Genomic DNA, 23,884 nt, shown 5'->3' on the forward strand with positions numbered 1-23,884 from the left:
TCATCAAACCCAAAAGAAGATAACTACTCAACTATAAAACTAACATCAAAAGTAACAGGAAGTAATAATCACTATTCTTTAATATCTCTTAACATCAATGGACTCAATTCCCAATAAAAAGACATATACTAACAGACTGGATATATAAATAGGACCCTACATTTTGCTGCTAACAGGCAACACACCTCAGTGACAAAGACAAACACTACCTCAGAGTAAAAGGCTGGAAAACAATTTTACAAGCAAATGGTCTTATGAAAAAAGGCAGAGTAGCCATTCTAATATCAGATAAAATTGACTTTCAACCTAAAGTCATCAAAATAGACACCGAAGGACACTTCTTATTGGTCAAGGGAAAAATCCACCAAGAAGAACTCTCAATTCTGATCATCTATGCTCCAAACTCAAGGGCTCCCACATTCATAAAGAAACTTTACTAAAACTCAAAGCACACACGGCACCTAACACAATAATTGTGGGTGACTTCAACATTCCACTCTTCTTAATGCACTGGTCAAGAAAACAGAAATTAAACAGGGACACAGTAAAACTAACTGAAGCTTTGAACCAATTGGATTTAACAGATAGATAAAGAACATTTCATCTTAAAGCAAAAGAAAATATCTTTTTCTCAGCACCTCATGGTAACTTCTCCAGAACTGACCCTATAATTGGTCACAAGTCAGACCTCAAAAAATATAAGATCAAAGGAATCCAATGACTCCTATCAGATCACTATGGAGTAAGAGTGGTTTTCAATAGCAACAAAAACAACAGAAAGCCCACATACACATGGAAGCTGAACAATACTCTACTCAATGATAACTTTTGCAAAGAAGAAATGAAGAAAGAAATAAAATACATTTTAGAATTTAATGAAAATGAAGGCACAATATACCCAAATCTTTGGGACACAATGAAAGCAGTGCTAAGAGGAAAACTCATAGCCCTGAGTGCCTCCAAAAAGAAAATGGAGAGAGCATACACTAGCAGCTTAATGGCATACCTGAAAGCCCTGGAACAGAAAGAAGCTAATTCATCCAGGAGGAGTAGAAGACAGGAAATCATCAAACTCAGGGCTGAAATCAATCAAGTGGAAACAAAGAGAAACATACAAAGAATCAACAAAATGAGGAGCTGGTTCTTTGAGAAAATCAACAAGATAGATAAACAATTAGCCAGACTAACCAAAGGCATAGAGACAGTATCCAAACTAACAAAATTAGAAATGAAATGGGAGATATAACAACAGAAACTGAGGAAATCCAAAAAGTCATCAAGTCGTACTACAAAAACATATACTCAATACAACTGGAAAATCTGGAGGAAATTGACAATTTTGTAGACAGATACTAAATACCAAAATTAAATCAGGATCAAATAGATCATCTAACAAGTCCCATAACCCCTAAAAAAATAATAGAAGTTGTCATAGAAAGTCTTTCAACCAAAACAAAAAAAAACCAAAAAACAAAAAACAAACAAACAAACAAACAAAGAAAAAACACAGGACCAGATGGTTTTAGTGTAGAATTCTATCAGACCTTCAAAGAAGACCTAACACCAATACACTTCAAATTATTCCACGAACTAGAAATAGAAGGAACACTACCCAATGTGTTCCACGAAGCCACAATTATGCTGGTAGCAAAACCTCACAACGATCCAATAAAGAAAGAGAACTACAGGCCAATTTCCCTAATGAATATTATGCAAAAATACTCAATAAAATTCTTGCCAATTGAATCCAAGAACACATCAAAAAGATCATTCACACCGATCAAGTAGGCTTCATCCCAGATGCAGGGATTCAATATATGCAAATCCATCAACTTAACCCACTACATAAACAAACTGAAAGAAAAAAACTGAAAGAAACAAACCACATGGTCATTTCATTATATATTAAAAAGCATTTGACAAAATTCAGCATCCTTTCCTGCTAAAAGTCTTGGAAAAAACAGGAATTCAAGGCCCATACCTAAACATAGTAAAAGCAATATACAGCAAACGAGTAGCCAACATTAAACTAAATGGAGAGTAACTTGAAGCAATTGCACTAAAATCAGGGACTAGACAAGGCTGTGCCCTCTCTACCTATCTTTTCAATATAGTACTTGAAGTTCTAGCTAGAGCAATTATACAACATAAGGAGGTAAAAGGGATACAAATTGGAAAGGAAGAAGTCCAACTATCACTATTTGCAGATGATATGATAGTATACTTAAGTGACCCAAAAAACTCCACCAGAGAACTCCTACAGGTGATCAGCAACTTCAGTAAAGTAGCTGGTTATAAAATCAACTCAAGCAAATCAGTAATCTCCTATACTCAAAGGATAAACAGGCTGAGAAATAAAATAGGGAAATGACACAATATAATAGCCACAAACAATATAAAGAATCTTGGGATGACTCTAAACAAATGGAAGATCTTCTTCACATCTCTGAAGAAGGAAATTGAAGAAGACCTCAAAAATGGAAAAATCTTCCATGCTTGTGGATTGGCAGGATTAATATAGTAAAAATGGCCATCTTGCCAAAAGCAATATACAAATTCAGTTCACTCCCCATCAAAATCCCAATTTAATTCTTCATACATAGAAAGAGCAATTCTCAAATTCATCTGGAATAGCAAAACTATTCTCAACAGTAAAAGAACTTCACAGGGAATCAGTATCCCAGACGTCAAGCAGAACTACAGAACAATAGTGTTAAAAACTGCATGGTATTGGTCACAACGATAGGCAGGTAGATAAATGGAATATAATTGAAGACCCAGAAATGAACCCATACACCTATTGTCACTTGATCTTTGACAAAGATCTGAGACCATTCAGTGGAAAAAGGATAACCTTTTCAACAAATGGTGCTGGTTCAACTGGAGGTCAGCATGCAGAAGAATGCAAATTGATCCATTCTTATCTCCTTGTACTAAGCTCAACTCCAAGTGGATCAAGGACCTCCACATAAAAGCAGATACACTAAAACTAATAGAAAAGAAGCTGGGGAAGACCCTTGAGGACATGGGCACAGGGAAAAAGTTTCTGAACAGAACACCAATAGCTTATGCTATAAGATCAAGAACTGGCAAATGGAACCTCATAAAATTACGTTTTTGTAAGGCAAAGGAATCTGTCAATCAGACAAAATGGCAAGGAACAAATTGGGAAACCCTATATCCAACAGAAGACTAATATCCAATATATACAAAGGACTCAAGATGTTAGACTCCAGAGAGCCAAATAACCCTATTAAAAATGGGGTACAAAGCTAAACAAAGAAATTTCACCTGAAGAATTTTGAATGGCTGAGAAGCACCTTAAGAAATTTTCAGCATCATTAGCCATTAGGGAAATGCAAATTAAAACAGCCCTGAGATTTCACCTCACACCAGTCAGAATGGCTAAGATTAAAAACTCAGGAGACATCAGGTATTGGTAAGGATGTGGAGAAAGAGGAACACTCCTCCACTGCTGGTGGGAATGAAAACTGGTACAACCACTCTCGAAATCAGTCTGGCCGTTCCTCAGAAAACTGGGCATGACACTTTCAGAGGACCCTGCGATACCACTTCTGGGCATATACTCAGAGGATTCCCCAGCATGCAATAAGAACACATGCTCCACTATGTTTATAGCAGCTTTATCTATAATAGCCAGAAGCTGGAAAGAACACAGATGTCCCTCAATGGAGAAATGGATAAAGAAAAGGTTACCACCTTTATCAAACACAATGGACTAATACTCAGCAATTAAAAACAATGAATTTATGAAATTTTTAGGCAAATGGTTGGATCTGGAAAATATCATCCTAAGTGAGGTAACACAATCACAAAAGAACACAAATGGAATACAGTCACTGATAACTGGATATTAGCCCAGAAGCTCAGAATACCCAAGACACAATTCACATATCAAATCATTCCCAAGAAGAAGGAAGGAGAGGGTCCTGGTCCCAAAAGGCTTCATGCAGCATTGTAGGGGATTACCTAGACAGAGAAGTAGGAGGGGGTTGATTGGAGAATAGGCAGAGGGAAGAGGGCTTATGGGACTTATGGGGAAGGGGGAACTGGGAAAAGGAAAATCATTTGGAATGTAAAAAAAGAATATAGAAAATTTTTTTCAAAAATTCGAATAATGGCTCCAAGAGTTTGCACTTGCATATAACTCTAACAGCTGTTATGATGACCAGAAAATATTGGACACCAGACATTTATTAAAGAATTGTTTTATGCAAAAAAAATATTAAAAGCAGTAAGGGAAAAAGGTCAAGTAACATATAAAGGCAGGCCTATTGAATTATATCAAACTTTTCACCAGAGACCTTAAAAGCCAGAAAATCCTGGGCAGATGTTATACAGACCCTAAGAGAACAAAAATGCCAGCCCATGCTACTATACTCAACAAAACTCACAATTACCATAGATGGAGAAACCAAACAGTATCTTTCTACTATTTCAGCCCTTCTGAGGATAATAGAAGGAAAAGTCCAACACAAGGAGGGAACCTACACCCAAGAAAAACATAAAATTGAACATTTTCAAAAACACCTCAAAAGAAGAGAAACACAAAAACATTAATTCTAACTCTAACAACAATAACAGGAAGCGATCATTAGTCCCTAATATCTCTCAAAATCAATCAACTCAAATCCCCAATGAAAAGATACAGGCTAACAGGCTGGATATGTAAATAGAGTCCAACATTTTGCTGCATATAGGAAATACATTTCAGATTCAAACACAGACATTCCCTCAAAGTAAAAGTATGATGAAAAATTTTCCAAGCAAATACTCCCAAGAAACAAGCTGGAGTAGCCACCCTAATATACAACAAAATAGACTTTCAACCAAGAGTTATAAAAAAAAAAAGTGGGGAAGGTCAGTACATACATATCAAATGAATAATCCAACAGAATGAGCCATAAATTTTGAAAAATCTATGCCCCAAATGCAAGGACAACCATGTTTGTAAAAGAAACACTACTAAAGCTCAAAACACACATTGAACCTCAAACAATAATAGAAGGAAATTTCAACACTCCACTCTCACCAATGGATAAAAACTAAACAGAAACAGTAAAACTAGATGAAATCATGAACAAAGGGGATTTCACATGTATCTACAGAACATTTCACCCTAAAACAAAAGAATGTACCTTCTTCTCAGTGCCTCATGGTACCTTCTCAAAAACTGACCATATACTCTGACACAAAATAAATCTCAACAGATACATTGAACTATGGACTATGGCTGTTCTTCAGTAGAAACAAAATCTATAGAAAGCCCACATTCACATGGAAGATGAACAACTTTCTACTAAATAATAACTTGGTCATGGAAGAAATAAAAGAATTTTAAGACTTTCTAGAATTCAATGAAAATGAAGGCACAACATACCCAAACTTATGGGACACAATGAAAGCAGTGCTAAGAGGAAAACTCATAGCTCTGAGTGTCTCCAAAAAGAAACTGGAGCATACACTAGAAGCTTAACAGATCATCTAAAAGTTCTAGAACAAAAAAGAAGCAAATATACCCAGGAGTGGTACAAGACAGGAAATAATCAAACTCAGTACTAAAATCAACCAGACAGAAACAAAAAGTACTGTTCAAACTACTTAAAGAATTAACAAAACTAGGAGTTGGTTCTTTGAGAAAATCAACATGATACACAAAACCTTATCTAGACTAACCATCAGGCACAGAGACAATATCCTAATTAAAAAGAAATCATGAATGAAAAGGGAAAACAAAGAAAACTCAAAAAATAATCAGAACTTACTACAAAAGTCAATACTCAACAAAACTAGAGAACCTGGATGAAATCAAGAATTATCTAGCAGACACCAGATACCTATGTTAAATCAAGATCAGATAAACCATCTAAACAGCCTTATAACCCCCCAAGGAAATAGATTCAGTCATTAAACGTCTCCCAAGCAACATCAACAACAAAAAAGAATCCAGAACCAGATGGGTTTAGTGACCTTCAGAAAAGATCTAATACCAATACTCTTCAAACTATTCCGTAACATAGAAAGAGAAGGAACACTAACCAATTCTTTCTATGAAGCCACAGTTACACTGTTACTTAAACTACAAATAGACCCTGCAATAAAACAGAACTAGAGAACAATTTCCCTTATGAATATCAATGCAAAAAATGTTCAATAAAATACTTGCAAACCGAATCCAAGAACACATCAAAATGATCATATACCATGATCAAGTGGGCTTCATCCCAGGGATATAAGGATAGTTTAATATATGGAAATCCATGAATATAATCTAATATATACACAAACTCAAAGAAAAAACATGATTTTCTCATTAGGTGTGGAAAAAGCTGTCAGGAAAATACAACAACTGTTCATGTTCGTTCATGGAGACATCAGGAATTCAAGGTATATACCTAAATAGAATAAAAACAATATACAGCAATCCAATCGCCAATATAAAACTAATGAGGAGAATCTCAAAAAAAATCTCATTATAATCAGAGATTAGATAAGGCTGCCCATTCTCTCTTACTCTACCTATTTAATATAGTATTTGAAGTGTTATCTAGTGCAATTAGATAACAAAAAGAGATCAATGGAATACAAATTGCAAAGAAGTGAGTCAAAAATATCACCATTTGCAGATGATATAATGGAACACATAAGCAATGTCAAAAAATCTACCAGAGAGCTCCTACAGGTGATAAACAGCTTCAGCAAAATGGTTAGATATAAAATTAATTCAAACAATTAATTCAAATTATTCAAACAAGCAGCCTCCCTCTACTTAAAAGATAAAAGGTATGAGAAAGAAATTAGGGAAACTACATCTTTCCCAATAGTCAGAAATAACATAAAATATTTTGGTCTGACTCTAACCAAGCAATTGACAGATCTGTATTATAAGAACTTCAAGTCTCTAAATCGAGAATTTGAAGAAGACCTCAGAATATGGAAAGATCTCCCATGTATAGGGATTGGCAGGATTGTATAGTAATAATTGTCTTCTTGCCAAAAGAAATCAACAGATTCAATGCAATCCCCATCAAAATTCCAACTTCAAAGAGTTAGAGCAATTTGGAAATTCATTTGGAATAGCAAAAAACACAGAATAGCAAAAATTGTTCTTCACAATAAAAGAACTTCCGGGGAAATCACATTCCCTGACCTCTGTATTGTATTATAGAGGAATAATGATTTAAAAAAAAAATACTGTATGGTATTGGTACTGAGACAGGAAGGTAGATCAATGGAATAGAACTGAAGACCCAGAAATGAACCCATATAGCTATGGACACTTGATCTTTGACAAAGGAGCTACAACCATCCAGTGGAAAAAAGAGAGCATTTTCAGCAAATGTTGCTGGTTCAGTTAGCAGTCTGCTTGTAGTAGAATGAAAATTGATCCATTCTTATCTCCTTGCACAAATCTCATGTCCAAGTGGATCAAAGACCTCCATATAAAACCAGATACATTGACTCTAATAGAAGAGAAATTTGGGAAGATCCTCAAATACTTGGACACAGGGGAAATCTTGAACAGAACACTAATGATATACTCTTTAAGGGCAACAATCAACAAATGGGACCTCATAAAATTGAAACGCTTCTGTAAAGCAAGAGACACTATCAATAGGACAAAATTGTAACCCACATATTGGGAAAAGTTATTGCCAACCCTACATTTGATAGAAAGCTAATATTCAAAATATACAAAGAACTCAAGAAGTTAGACTCCAGAGAGTCAAATAACCCTATTAAAAAGTGGAATACAGAGCTAAGTAGAGAATTCTCAACTGAGGAATCTCGAATGACTGAGAAGCACTTGAAGAAATGTTCAACATCCTTAGTTATCAGGAAAATGCAAATCAAAATGACCCTGAAATTCTACCTCACACCAATCAGAATGGCTAATAACAAAAACTCAGGTTATAGCAGATGCTGGCCAGGAAGTGGAGAAAAAGGAACAAGTCACCATTGCTCATAGGACTACAGGCTAATAAAACCACTCTGGAAATCAGTTTGGAGGTTCCTTGGAAAATTAAAAATAGTTCTGCCTGAAGACCTAGCTATACCTCTCCTGGGCATATACCCAGATGATGCTCCAACATGTAATAAGGATACATGCTCCACTATGTTAATAGAAGCCTTATTTGTAATAGCCAGAAGCCAAAAAGAACCCAGATGTCCCTCAACAGAAGAATGGATACAGAAAATATGGTACATATACACAACAGAGTACTACATAGTGTTAAAACAATGACTTCCTGAAATTCACAGGCAAATGAATGGAACTAGAATATATCATCCTGAGTGAGGTAAGCCATACAAAAGAACACACATGGTGTGTACTCACAAATAATTGTAACTAACCCAAAAGCTCACAATGCCTATGGTTTAACCCATAGACCATATGGAGTATAGAAGGAAGAATGACCAGGGAGTGGATGTTTCAGTTCTCCATTGAGGTAGGAACAGGCAATTATGGGAGATCAAAAGAGAGGGTGACAAAGGAGGGAGAAAGGAGAAGGAGGAAATAAGGGTGGCAGTATCAGAATCTGGAGAACATGTGAGACAGTAACACAGGGTAAGGAAATAAAATAAAAATTAGGTAGCAGGGTGGATGAGGAACTGGGGATAGCCAGTGGAGAGTCCTAGACACCCTCTGGGAAAGTGAAGCTTCCAGGACCCAACAGGGATGACTTTAGTCTTAATGTGCAGAGAAGTGGGAGATAGAACCTGTTGAGACCATTTGCAGTAGATTGGCATGGCCACTGGTCAAGGGATGGGGCCACCCACCCATCTCAAAGTTTTATTTTTAACACAGAAATATTCCTGTCTAAAGGAAGTACAGGGACAAAAGATGGAACAGAGACTGAAGGAAGGGCCAACCTGGGAGCAGCCCCACCTGGATACATCCTGTCTGCAGACACTAAACCCACCATTGTTGCTGTGGTCAAGAGTTGCTTGTGGACAGGAGCCAAGTGTGGCATTTCCTGGGGAAGTCCAGCCTTCAACAGACCAATGAAGATGCAGATGCTTGGAGATGACCATCAGACTGATCTCAGGGAACCTGGTATGGGAGCTGGCAGAAAGACTGGAGTAGTAAATGGGCATTGCAATCTCATTGAAACATGGCCTGGCCTAACCAGCAAGTTTTCCCAGAAACTAGATCCTCAACCAAGGAGTGTACCCAGATACATATGTAGCAAAAGATGGCCTTGTTCTAGGGAATGCCCTTGGTCCCAGGGAAGTTTAATGCCCCAGAGTAAGTGGATGCTGTAGTGGACGGGCTAGAGAGTGTGGGTAGTTGGGGGAGCTCTCTCATACAGGCAAAAGGAAGGGTGTAGGCAGATATGGGATGGGGCATGGGTACAAGTGGTAACTGGAAAGTAGTATATCATTTGAGACATAAATGAAGGGAATGATTAATAATAATTATTTAAAAAACAAAACAATGTAACAGTACAATTCTTACTGATAAAAAATTATATGAATATCAATGACCTGAATAAAGCCACAGTAAGCACTTTATACATGTAAAGAGATTGATGCCAAGGTACCAAGAGACATGAAAACAGGGCATATATACTGTATTTTCCATAATGATACAAGGAAATGTATGTAATATTAGTTTTAATCAAATGTATGTTTGAATATATCAAACCTCTATTAAGTTGGAGACTCAAAGATTCTGCCTCCATGAAGGACCAAGAGAGTAAAGAATTTTTTTTTCTTCTTAAAATGAAAATTCAATCTTCTTTAAAAAATTACAAGTCACATAAGCCATGCATGCATGAAATGTAATATGCTGTGAAGAATGAACCTATCAAGATCAGAAAATTTATCTTTAAAATTTGCCTTGGAGTAAAGAAACACTGGGGATCTAGAAGGAACAAATCCAGATTTCTCTCCCAATAAAAAAACACATAAATAAGTAAACAAAGGTAATATTGAAATCATAAATGATAAAAAAGAAATCATAAATGAGAACAAAGCAAATTGTTAATCTAAGCACTGTCCTACACAAAAGGTAGCAAACTTGAAATAAAATTAATATTTTAAGATACACTCATTTGAATCTTTCTAAAATACTGTAGTACTAAGTCAAAGAATACAAAAACCTATGAACTAATGAAGATTTATAAGCACCATATTGGAAAGCTTAAAATGTAACTAGTGTGGTAACACGCATCTCCAGTCCTGACACAAGAAATGCGAGGCAATTCGGAAGTTCAAGGCTATCCTCAGCTGCACAGCATGGTCATATAAAATTCTGTCTTCTAAGAACAGCACCAAAAATAATCTTTACTCTACTACTATACATGCATTGTAGGATGATTTATAAATCACCAATACAGAGAGCTTAAAACACACAAAATGAAACATATTGCCATGCCTACAAATCATTTTTAAAGAAAAAATTAGAGTCACAACTAACTTCTGAGAAGAAAATGGAAAAAAGGAAATAATCAGTTTATAGCCCTGTTTCATGAACAAATACAAAGAAAACATTTAGGAAATTCCATCAGGGATCCTGCTCAGGCACTGCCTCAAATTCGATTGGGTATGTTCCATCTGTTTGGTGAATTTTGTCTGCATGTGTTTTTGCCTCTTCCCAAACTTACCTTCGTTCTTCAGGAAGTAAATTATTATTAAGAATCATGTGAACATCATGGAAAGTCAAGCTATGAGACTGAGTGATGTACTGGAAATCCTTAATAAAGCTGAAAGAGTTAGAAGTATAGGAACCCAGCCTGCTTGTTATTTGAGAAAGTTCACTCAGAGAGAAATTAACACATACTCTGACCAGGCCATTTACACCAGCCACTTCCCTTAGAGGAAGGACCAATGCAGGGACAGGTGTTCCTAGAGGAGAAGAAGGACTTGAGGGTTTGGCTCTCGGCTCAAATGCAGGATGTTTGAAGGGACTTGCAGCTTGCACAGAAGGAGGGGAGGGGTCTGGTGAGCTCCAGCTAGTAGGCCCTGGGGTAGCCCGGTGAGAGGGAGAAACTTTGGAAGCACGGAGGTGGGTCTGTGGTAGAAGGGAGGCTGGATCAAGCATTGTAGCATCATCTAGTGGAGGGTTTGTAGGCTTCATGGCAAAGGGAAATTGGTTTGAGGAACAGGAAGAGCAGATAGAGGGGTGAGAGCGAAGACAGATGAATGCTTGAATATATGAAACCTCATTCCATTTACCGAACTGCTGGCAGAATGTATGGAAATCTCTTAAAACGATTGGGTCTAGGGTACCATTAGACGGTCATTATTACCTAAAGGGTATTGACCTTATTTCAGAGGTGTATCAGTTTTGAGGGCCTCAAATCGGGCATTAATTTCAGAGATTTGAAATTTTCCAGAAGACATCCCAGGGCGGGTGCCTGGAGGTACATTTGAAGACAATTTAGTTCCCATTGGGTAATGAGGTTGTCACTGAACTATTTGTACCGTCTTCCAGAAAAGAGATCAGGGTATGGCCAAACTAGAAATTCAGGTCATCACTTGAATAAGTAGAGGCTACAGCAGTAATTTCCAGGAAATTGCCAGAAAACAATTCAACCTGCTACCAGGAATTTTCAGCCAGCTTCAAGAGCTCCAGGGATTTATGAACTGCTTTGAAGAAGGGAAGTTACCCAAGGGTCTAGGTCTTAAAACTTAAGTCAGCCAGGAGGCCCGTCATAAGGACCAGGGCATTGAAAGCCAATTCCGTAGCCCAAAAGAGGCTGGCCAGGTGCTATCTGGGCATATAGGGTCCCTCCCACCAACTGGAGAAAGTCCTTACCAATCAATATGCTGGGGTGTGTTTGTGGGCTTCTGCAGTTGGAAAGCAGCAAGTGTGGAACCATGTGGTCAGTGTGGCCAGAGGCCAGCTCCACATGGTAAGCCCCGTCACGGCACAGGTCATATGGTAGAAGTATGTGAGGCTCACAGCTGTGGGGCAGAGAAAGTCTATAGCAGAAGCAGTAGAAATCCACATGGTGGATGATGGTGGGTGCAAACAAATGGAATCCACATGTTGTAGCACTGGCTGAAGGTGGTGATGGCTGTGGTGGTGGTGGTGGTGGTGGTGAACATCCATGTGGCATTGGTTCTCTGGGCAGTGGCAATTCCCCAGTGTAGCAATTACAGAAAATCAGGTGGCTTCAGAAAGACTACACCAGACCAAACAGTTCCATGTGAGGGTTATTGAGAGAGGACAGAGCAAGGTAGCAGTGGAAAGAGAAGGGAGGGGAGAGAGAGAGAGAGAGAGAGAGAGAGAGAGAGAGAGAGAGAGAGAGAGAGAGAGAGAGAGAGAGAGAGAGAAGAGAGAGCAGAGGACTCTTTCTTTATATATGGATGGTGGCATAGTCACAGGTGAAGGTGGGAGGTGAGCCAAGTGGATTCTAGGAATAAGGTGGCTGTTGCCTTGACAACAGGTGTTCAGGTCCCACCTATGGGTTGTCACAGGTTTTGTAGGTACTGATACCCACAGGTAGAACCTGAAAGATTTATATAAATGATATTATATCGAATAAAGCTTAAGACATTCTACAAAGCACAATGAAGTCATTAAAGTAGAACAATAGTTAAACCATTAGAATGAATAAATCCAGAAACAGATGGATGTCTGCACAAACACTTTATGTAAACCAAGTAAATAACTCACCCATTTATCAAGATATTTTTCATTCAAATTAAATAATTGAATCTCTCTTTCATTTATTCATATATTTTAATGTATATGCCATTAATACATATAACATTTTATAAAAATTAGAAATATGGATATATTATTTAACTTCATAGATCCAATTTCATTTGTGGCAAATCTACAAATCTCTAAATATTGTATTTTTATGTTACTTGTTAAATCTTTTCTTCCATTTTTATTACTTTGAGAATTTAATTCAAATTATTTTAATCATATATCTGCTTTTAAAAACCTACTGCATGAGTCCTTTTTACATATTGGAGCATCTTTTGGATATATGCTCAGGAGTGGTATAGGTAGTGGGTCCATGGGTAGTACCTTGCCCAATTTTCTGAGGAACTCCCAGACTGATTTCTAGAGGGGTTGTACCAGCTTGCAATGCAACCAGCAATGGAGGAGTATTTCTCTTTCTCCACATAGATGCCACATATGCTATCACCTGAGTTTTTGAACTTAGCTATTCTAACTGGTGTGAGGTGAAATCACAGGGTTATTTTGATTTGCATTTCCCTGATGACTAAGGATGTTGAACATTTCTTTAGGAGCTTCTCAGCCATTAGAAATCCCATAGTTATACATTCTGTTTAGCTCTGTTCCCCATTTTTGATAAGATTATTTGGTTCTCTGGAGTTTAACTCCTTGAGTTCTTTGCATATATTGGATATTAGCTCTCTGTTGGGTGTAGGATTGGTAAAGATCTTTCACGGACACATGCTCCACAATGTGCATAGAAGCCATATTTATAATAGCCAGAAGCTGCCAGATGGTCCTCAAAAAAGAAATGGATACATAAAATGTGGTACATTTATACAATAGACTACTACTCAGCTATTAAAAACAATAACATCATGAAATTCTCAGGCAAATGGATGGTTCTAGAACATATCATTCTGAGTGAGGTCAATCAGTTACAAAAGACCACACATCGTATTGTACTCATTGATAAATTGATATTAGAGAAAGAGTGTGGAATACCCATGATACAACTCACAGACCACATGAATCTCAAGAGGAAGGAAGAATAAAGAGTGGATGCTTTGCTCCTACTTAGAAGAGGAAACAAAATAAACAGGGAAAGTAGAGGGGAGAAGGGATTTGAAGGGAGAGAAAAGGGGGAGGAAAAATATGGGAAGAATCAGGTATGGGAGGAGATGGAGGAGATGTACAGGATATCAGGAAATTAAACAGAGGTGTGTATCAATGGGGGACAAGGAGCTAGGGGTAGAAAACAGAAAATCCCAGATGCCAAGAAAGCAAGAGTCTCCCAGGACCCCACAAGAATGATATTAGCTGAAATGCCACACAAAGGGGAGGGAGAACCTGTTGAGAGCATATTGAGAGGTTATGCATGGCCCCCTGTTGAGGGGTGAGGCTATCCACCCATCTCCAAAATTTTAACCCAGAATTGTCTAAATTGTCTAAAAGAAATACAGGGACAAAGAATGGACCAGAGACTGAAGGAAAAGCCATCCAGAGACTGCCCCGCTTGGGGATACATCCCACATGCAGACATTATTGTGGATGCCAAGGAGTACTTACTGACAGGAGCCTAATATACCTGTCTCCTGAGAGGCTTTGCCAGATCCTGACCAATACAGGTACAGATGCTCTTAGCCAACTATTGGGATGAGCAAAGAGACCCCAGTGGAGGAGTTAGGGGAAGGACAGAAGGAGCTGAAGGGGCCTTCTCTGGCATTAATGGGAGGGGAGGCCCTTGGTCCAGTTGAAAGCTTGATGTTCCAGTGTAGAGGAATGCTAGGGCAGTGAGACAGGAGTGGGTGGGTGGAGGGAGCACCCTCGTAGAAGTAGGTTGGGGGGATGAGATAGGAGGCTTTCAGAGGGGAAACCAGGATAGGAGTTTACATTTGAAATATAAATAAATAAAATATCCAATGAAAACCTACTTCAGTTTTGTGTGTCTGATAAATCATTTTATTGGTTATTATAGTTTAAGATTCTGTACAAAGATTTCTCTGACTTCTTGTATGTCCATTTGTTAACAAACACATTAAACAAGAATCATAAACAAGGAAGATGTTCATACTACATGTGAAATTTTTTTATTCGATATAATTTTTTATTTACATTTCAAATGATTTCCCCTTTTCTAGCCCCCACTCCCCGAAAGTCCCATAAGCCCCTTTCTCTTCCCCTGTCCTCCCACCCACCCCTTCCTACTTCCCTGTTCTGGTTTTGCCAAATACTGCTTCACTGAGTCTTTCCAGAACAAGGGGCCACTCCTTCTTTCTTCTTGTACCTCATTTGATGTGTGGATTATGTTTTGGGTATTCCAGTTTTCTAGGTTAATATCCACTTATTAGTGAGTGCATACCATGATTCACCTTTTGAATCTGGGTTACCTCACTTAGTATGATGTTCTCTAGCTCCATCCATTTGCCTAAGAATTTCATGAATTCATTGTTTCTAATGGCTGAATAGTACTCCATTGTGTAGATATACCACATTTTTTGCATCCACTCTTCTGTTGAGGGATACCTGGGTCCTTTCCAGCATCTGGCAATTATAAATAGGGCTGCTATGAACATAGTAGAGCATGTATCCTTATTACATGGTGGGGAATCCTCTGGGTATATGCCCAGGAGTGGTATAGCAGGATCTTCTGGAAGTGAGATGCCCAGTTTTCGGAGGAACCGCCAGACTGATTTCCAGAGTGGTTGTCCCAATTTGCAACCCCACCAGCAGTGGAGAAGTGTTCCTCTTTCTCTACACCCTGTCCAACATCTGCTGTCTCCTGAATTTTTAATCTTAGCCATTCTGACTGGTGTAAGCTGAAATCTCAGGGTTGTTTTGATTTGCATTTCCCTAATGACTAATGAAGTTGAGCATTTTTTAAGATGCTCCTCCGCCATCCGAAGTTCTTCAGGTGAGAATTCTCTGTTTAACTCTGTACCCCATTTTTTAATATGGTTGTTTGGTTTTCTGGAGTCTAACTTCTTGAGTTCTTTATATATATTGGATATTAGCCCTCTATCTGATGTAGGATTGGTGAAGATCTTTTCCCAATTTGTTGGTTGCCGATTTGTCTTGTTGATGGTGTCCTTTGCCTTACAGAAACTTTGTAATTTTATGAGGTCCCATTTGTCAATTCTTGCTCTTAGAGCATATGCTATTGGTGTTCTGTTCATAAACTTTCTCCCTGTACCTATGTCCTCAAGGGTCTTCCCCAGTTTCTTTTCTATTAGCTTCAGAGTGTCTGGCTTTGTGTGGAGGTCCTTGATCCATTTGGATTTGAGCTTAGTACAAGGAGACAAGGATGGATCAATTCGCATTCTTCTGCATGCTGACCTCCAGTTGAACCAGCACCATTTGTTGAAAAGGCTATCTTTTTTCCATTGGATGTTTTCAGCCTATTTGTCGAGGATCAAGTGGCCATAGGTGTGTGGGTTCATTTCTGGATCTTCAATCTTGTTCCATTGATCCTCCTGTCTGTCACTGCACCAATACCATGCAGTTTTTAACACTATTGCTCTGTAGTATTGCTTGAGGTCAGGGATACTGATTCCCCCAGACTTTCTTTTGTTGCGACATATGAAATTAAGAAGTTGATTTCTATGTACAGACTAAAATAAGCAATAAAACACGAATTCAATTAGCCCTGCAATTGAAGTGCAAATGGTGAGATAGATGTTTCAAGAAAGACTAGAGATAATATTACTTCAAACACAGTCTTCCATAGTGTGCTTTGCAAAGTACAAACTGAAGAGCACCTGTGGGACTGTGAAAGGCAGTCTGTGCCCTGGTTGAGCAAGACTTATTCCAGAGACCCAGTAGAATATTCTACAAGGGACAGAAAGAACCATGAACAATGCTCCAAGACACTCAGGCTCCTGACACCAACTCCATACTCCTGACTGCTCTACTCCATAAATCTGTGGCCATCAGTAAGGCCAGGCCCCTAGTGTTCTGGATGGACTCCTTTCAAACAGTCACCAGGTTATTCTCACCCACAGTTAGCTGGTAACAGCCAAGTAACTCAGTCCACTATGAAAGGAGGCTTCTTGGCCCGTCCTAGCTCTCTCGCCCTTATGCTCTTTCTTGTACCGCTGGTCCCCATCTCTTCTCATTTTTGTCTCCTCTTTCCTTATGGTCATGGCCAGCTCTCACCCCTATATATTTTTCTCTCTTTAATTCTCTACCTCTTTTTCTTTTCCTTCTTCTCTATAATATGCTTTAAAACCATGGGCTGCCTTTTCTTATCAAAACCCACCAAGTAGGAGAACTGGAGTAGGCCTCAGCATCTCAAGCTGCCAGAAAGGACCACAGACTCTTCTGCCCATCCAGGTTTCTACAGGTGCGCAAAGAAACCTAATCTGCTCTGAAAAACATGAGGTTCCATTGTGAGAAACAGATTCATTGATTCTGGTTTAAGTATTTGTTCCTTTCACTCTACTATTAAACTCTAGTCAAATGCTGAAATATAATTAATCCATAGTCTAGAGAAGACAAGAAGATCGGAAAATCCAAAGAAGGAATTTACCTAAACCACAATGAAGACAGCGCAATATGGTGGGCTCCCAAATGGGCAAGGTATAATACTTGTGCATGGATTGTCAGGGTTAATTTACTTCTATGATTTTTTATGAGTCAATTTATGTCTTCAAATTCCAAAACTAATTAGAAACACCCAGAAATCATCCCACAAGGTGACTTTGTAAAATCTCAATATTAAATGAGAATAATAATTTCCTAAGGCATTTAAGCAAAAGCACACAGGGTTTCAATTTTAAGTGTAGGAAAGTCTTAAGAATTTTACCACACTTGAGGCAGTATCAAAAGAAGTTGTGTAATATGTGAGAATAAGGGTGATGCAAAAGCTTATACTAAAATTCTAGTGTACATATATGTGCTACTTTGGTAGTTCACTTTATCATTTAAATGCAACTTTACAAATAGCAAAAATAAAAATGGGACTTGACAAATTAGGTAGCCCACTGAACTTTGCTTATTAAGAACATAGGTAAAATAAGAGATCTTATGGGCCTCATTCTATTCACAAACAGTAGTACATTCAACTGTCCTAAATTAATATCCTGGAACTGAATTTGCTCCTGTCGTCTGTGCTATGTGGGCTAGTTCCTTCTGTTCCTCCAAGCTCTCCATACTTTTTCTTCACAATGTGGCCATGTTTAAGGGCCATCACAGGAGACTGTAGCTTCCCAAACAGTAATCTCTGTCTTGCTAACCTTTATAGCAAATAGCTCACTTAGAAATCAAAAGCAGTTACTGCAAAACTGTAGATGAGTTTAACCAGAAGTGACATAGTATCATGCTGACATTCTTCAATGCAGTTGTCAAGTTACTCAGATTATAACCAAAAGGGAAATAAAAACTAAACTTTATAGGTTTTAGAAGGCCTAATTGGGCGGTGCTTACAGAATATAGCAGTCTCTGATATTTTCAGGACCATATTGGGAAAATATACTCTGCTGCAATACCCACTTTGTATTAGTGACAACAACTACTAGTGGAGGATAAAAGCAGAAAATTAAAAGAATTTTTATCTCTACTTTTCTACCTACATTGCATTATTTCTTCAAAATGACATTTGTGAAGTGTGCCATATCATATCTGCTTATGAATGCAATGGTGCTAAACAGATGCTCTTATAGTGGAGCTTATAGGTCTTTTTATATATTTTTTTAAAAAAACGTAATGGATATTTTCTTTATTTACATTTCAAATGTTATCCAATTATCTGATTCCCCCATCCCAGGAAACCCCTATCCCATCGCTATCCCCTGATTCTATGAGAGTGTTCCCCCAACCCATGCACCCAACCACTCTCAATTCCCAGTCCTGGCATTCCCCTACTCTGGGCCATTGAGCCTTCACAGGACCAAGGGGCTCTCCTCACACTGATATCCAACAAGGTCATCCTCTGCTACATGTGCAGCTAGAGCCATGGTCCCCTCCATGTGTACTCTTTGGTTGGTGGTTTAGTCCCTGGGAGCTCCGGGGTATGTGGTTGATTGATATTGTTGTTCTGACTATGGGGATGAAAACCCCTTTAGCTCCTTGGGTCCTTTCTCTAGCTCCTTCATCGGGGCCCTATGCTCAGTCCAATTGTTGGCTGTGAGCATCCTCCTCTGTACTTGTCAGGGCTTCTCAGGAGGTAGTTATATCAGGCTCCTGTCCACAAGCACTTCTTGGCAACCACAAAAGTGTCTGGGTTTGGTAACTGTATATATGATAGATCCCCAGATGGGGCAGTCTCTGAATGGCCTTTCCTTCAGTCTCTACTCATAATAAAGGGTAGTACAGTATATTAGTTAATTTTCTTTTGCTGTGATAAAACATCATGACCACAGGAAAATTCAGAAAGAGAACAACTACTTGGGCTTATGGTTCCAGAAGTATCTGTGGTGGCAGAGCAGAGGCATGGCTGTAAGAGGTAGAAACAGAAAGGTGAGAGTTCCTATTTTGAGCACAGATCAAAGTGCTTCAAGACTTTTCATCTCAGATCCTGCAAACAATGGCGTAGATCATGTAGCATGAAGAAACATCCTATCTCTCTCCAAAACAGTCTCAACAACTGGGGACTAAGAATTTAAATGTCTGAGACTATGTGAGATATTTCTCTTTCAAACTACCACATTTTAAAATATTGGAAAAGCCCAAAACATTTTATATCTATGTTTAACAGGGTGTCAGCTATCATACCAAAACCTTCAGATTGGGAAGTTTTAATATTTCAACTACATAAATTGTCTTTCTGAAGCAACTGACAGATGAACCTATTTCAAAGTAATTGATAATACAGAACAAGCTTCTCTATACTACTATTTCTGCTTCTCTAAATTTGGTTCAATGAGTCTTGATTCAAAATTATTTTCATAAAGTTACATTATAATGTGGTATCTCTGTCAGTTTTCAAGAATGGGGAAAATGCATGTTTCACATTTGATCATTGTAAAAATAGAACCACAATTTAAATATGAATTCCAACTTAGAGCATTAGTAATTAACTAATCTTTTCCTGTTTGTAACTCTTTCATTCATTAGTCATCATGAGAGCCAGAGAACATTATAACTTAGAAGGAATTAAAAAGATCTGTCAACCAAGGTTATTCACAGAATACAGCATGCATTTTAATCTAGTATTGGTATTTGGAAAATTAAAACTATTCAATAAAAACAAGCCTAAATGTCATTTCTCCTATGGAAAAGATTAGCCATGTTGTAAATTACTTTTATTTTTTTATTTGTCACTTAGTCTAAATTTAATGTTAAAAGAGATTTTTGTGTTAGGGCTCATCACATTCAGTGTGAGCAACTGTCCCTGTGGTAAAGTGGGTCATCTTTTCTGTATATGCCCAGGAGTGGTATAGCTGGGCATTGAGGTAGAACTATTCCCAGTTTTCTGAGAAACAATTAAATTTATCTCCAAAGTGGTTATACAACTTTGCACTTCCATTAGCATGGAGGAGTGTTCATCTCTTCCACATTCTTGTAAGAATGCATTATCACTTGAGTTTTTTATCTTAGCCATTCTGCTGGGTATATGATGGAATCTCAGAGTCATTATGATTTGTATTTCCTTAATGACTAAGGATTTTGAACATTTAAATGCTTCTCAGCCATAAGCTATTCCACTGTTATATAGTCTCTGTTTAGCTCTGTACCATTTCTTAAATTGGGTTATTTGGGTTCTTGATGTCTTCAGTTCTTTATATATTTTGTATATTAGCTCTCTGTCAGATAAGCCAGGAATCAACTTGAAAAGGTACTTCAAAACAAACACCAATTTAATGTTTATTAATGTATGGGGATGTACTACCAAACCTGATGACCTGAGTTTAATTCCTATAACTACACAATACCAGAAAAGAGCTGACTCTCACAAGTTGTTGTCTGACTTCTACAAATGACCAATGGAATAAATAATTGAAAAAGGGAAAACTCAAAGCATGATGATGTTTGTCTAATATTAGTAAACTTACAACTAAACAGTTTGAGTTAGTGTTCTTACTGCTGTAAACAAATTCTTGACAAAAGACAACTTAAGAAAGGATTTAGTTTGCATTATTTTGAGAAGATGGAGTAAATTCACATGGCAAAGTCATAGAGAGAAACTATGCTCATAGCCAGTATATAGGAAGCATTTTATGTATATACTTTATTAAAACATTGCTATGAAATGACTAGAAATATTTTTGTAGTGGGGGTGTTAACTCCTGAAGGAACCAACTTCAATACTGTAAATAGCCAAATTTAGGATTGGACATGAAAGCTCCTTTTTCTTGGAGTCTCATTGTAACAGAGGCAGAGAGTGGTATCTTAGAAGTAAATGATCCTAAATAAATCTAGACTAAAATGTTAAGATAACCAACAGACATAAATCTTGGTATAAATACCAATCACTCTATCTGAATAGCTCAGATTGTAGATAAGCAGGAATAGAATGTTCCTTAAGCATAATATATTGACCAGAATTCTGTTAGAAATCACTTCAGGGGTTGGGACACAAGCTCTTCAAAAATGCAAATTTTATTTAAAATATTTTCTTTGTCATTCTTGTGTATTTGTATACTACATATGTGTAGTCACTATAATAGCCTCCTATTCCAGCCCCCTCATCCCACTCCTCCTGTTGAAACCCTTCTTTGTAACAACTCCCTGTCCTGTTTTCCTGCCATCAATTTGGTCTGGCTCACTGAGTTTTATTATTATGAGTTTCTTACACAAATGTGGGCATGAAGTGTACTTACTGGAATAAGAACAATTTGTCAGTGGCTGCATCACAGAAAAAAGTGTTATCCCTTCCCCCAACAACCATTGTTTTTTTATTAGTCAGGAAGGGTTGGGCCTCATAGCTTCACTTCCATTCATGATGGACTGTTTAGGGGCACAGTCTTATGAAGTCTTCTTGTATTGTGAGCCATAGCTGCTGCGTGTTCATTGTTAGAAACACTTCTCTTATTGAAGCCAAAAAGTGCACAAACACATTTGTACAGTCTAAAATGCTATAAACTGTAATGTTCTATAATATACTTCCTTAAATCATCCAGTTCTTACTATGGTCATAGAGGAAGAAGTCATTCATATGAAGAAAAAACAAAATTATTTGAATAATATTGATATTTGTCCCTTGAATTCCTTCTCATTGATTCTCCATTGGGTAGTTAATATTTGTTTGATACTAAGTCTCTCCATTATCCAGTCTTTCTTACTGTGAAAATTCTCTTTTTCTTTAAATAATGGCAATACTTAGATTTTGTGTAAGAGAAGTATAGAGCAAGAACTCTTCAGATATCTTTTTCCAAATCTCAAGTTTCTTCTTTCTTTTTCAAATTTTATTATTATTATAATTTTTATATCCTGAACAGAGTTTCCCCTTCCTTCTGTTTTTTGGTCCTTTCCCCTATATCTCCCCTCTTTTATGTCCCACATCCATTCCTCTTCATTTATCTAAAGAAAGGGATGATAACCCATGGGTACCAATCAAACATGGCAAATCAAGTTAGAGTAAAAGTAGGCACCACCCTCCCTTTATATTAAGTCTGGACAAGGCAACAAGTAGGATCAAAGGTGTCTGAAAGACCAGCAAAAGACACAGAGACAGCCCCAGCTACCACTGTAAAGATTTCTACAAGACCACCAAACTACAAAAACATATGTAGAAAGCCCAGGTACACTCCATGTTCCCTGGGTGTCAGGTCAGTCTCTAAATCCCTATGAGCCCAGCTTAGTTGATTATGTGGGTTTACTTTTGGTATCCTTGAACTCTATGGCTACTAAAATCCTTCCTTCCCTCTTCCCCAGGATTTTTCAGTTCAGACTATTGTTTTGGGTACTGGGTCCCTGTATCTGATTCTATCTGTTGCTGGATGAAACAACTGATGATTGCCTGTGCAACAATCTACAAGAATAGCAGAAATGACTCATTAGGAATCATTTTATTGACTCTTCCTCTACCTCCAAGGTATACTCGGTTCTATTTTAGGTGTCTGAGATACCCATTCCCTGGGCTATGGCCCTTAAGACAGTATCAGAGCTGGACTTCTCATGTCATGAATCTCAGGCTGGAACAGTTTTTTGGTTGTCCACTCCCACAATTTCTGTGTCCCCTTTACTCTAGCACAGGTTGTATACCAGACAAATTGTAAGTCAAAGGATAAGTGGCTTGATTAGTATCGCAATCCTTCTACTGAAAGTCTTTCCTGGTTCCAAGAGATGGCCTGCTCAGCCTCCTTTTCCCCAATTATAAGAAGTATTGTAAGAAGTATTAGCTAGGATCATCCTCTGTTTCTGGAAGTTTCTGTTGCTCTAAGCTTTTAGCTCATCCTCTGGATATCACCAAATTCCAAGTGTCTCCCCCAGAACTCTCTCCCCTAATGCTCCCTTCAACCTGATCCCTTCAATTTGTCTGTGTGATGCCCCTCCATTCTATTCTATTTTTTTTATATTTATCTATTATTTCTATCAATTTTATATTTTCCTTACCAAGGTGATTCATACCCTCCCTTAAAAACCTTGTTAGTTAGATTATCTGGGTCTAGATTTTAGAATGATTTACTTTTCAGCTACTATATACTTATAAATGAGTAGATGCCATGTTTGTCTTTATGTATCTAGGTTACCTCAAGCAGGATGATTGTCTACCAGTTCCATCCATTTGCCTATAAATTTCATGATGTCATTATTTTTAACAGCTGAGTTACACTCCATTGTATACATGTATCACATTTTTTTCATTCTTTTGTTGAGAGACATCTAGTTTGTTTCCAGTTTCTGGTATTATGAAGAAAGTTACTAAAACATAGTTGAGTAAATGTCCTTGTGGTATGATGGAGCATCTTTTCAGTATGCGGTAAAAGCTCTTGATGTAGATCTATTCCTAGTTTTCTGACAAACCTCCATATTGACTTTGAAAGTGTCTATACAATTTGGACTCTCAGCAGCAGCAGAGGAATGTTCCCCTTTCTCTACAACCTCACCAACATAAGATGTCTTTTGTGTTATTGATCTTCGTTATTCTGACAGGTTTATGATGGAATCTCAGAGTCGTTTAGATTTGCATTTCCCAGATGCCTTAGTATGAAGAACCATTTTAAAGGTTTTCTGGAACATTTGAGAATCCTTTGTTGAGAATACTGTCCAGGTCTGTATCTAATTTTTTTTATCTATATTATTTGTTTTGTTAATGTTTTGTTTCTTGAGTTCTTTATA

The sequence above is a fragment of the Apodemus sylvaticus genome, chromosome 7 (assembly GCF_947179515.1).
Source record: "Apodemus sylvaticus chromosome 7, mApoSyl1.1, whole genome shotgun sequence".
Lineage (NCBI taxonomy): Eukaryota > Metazoa > Chordata > Mammalia > Rodentia > Muridae > Apodemus > Apodemus sylvaticus.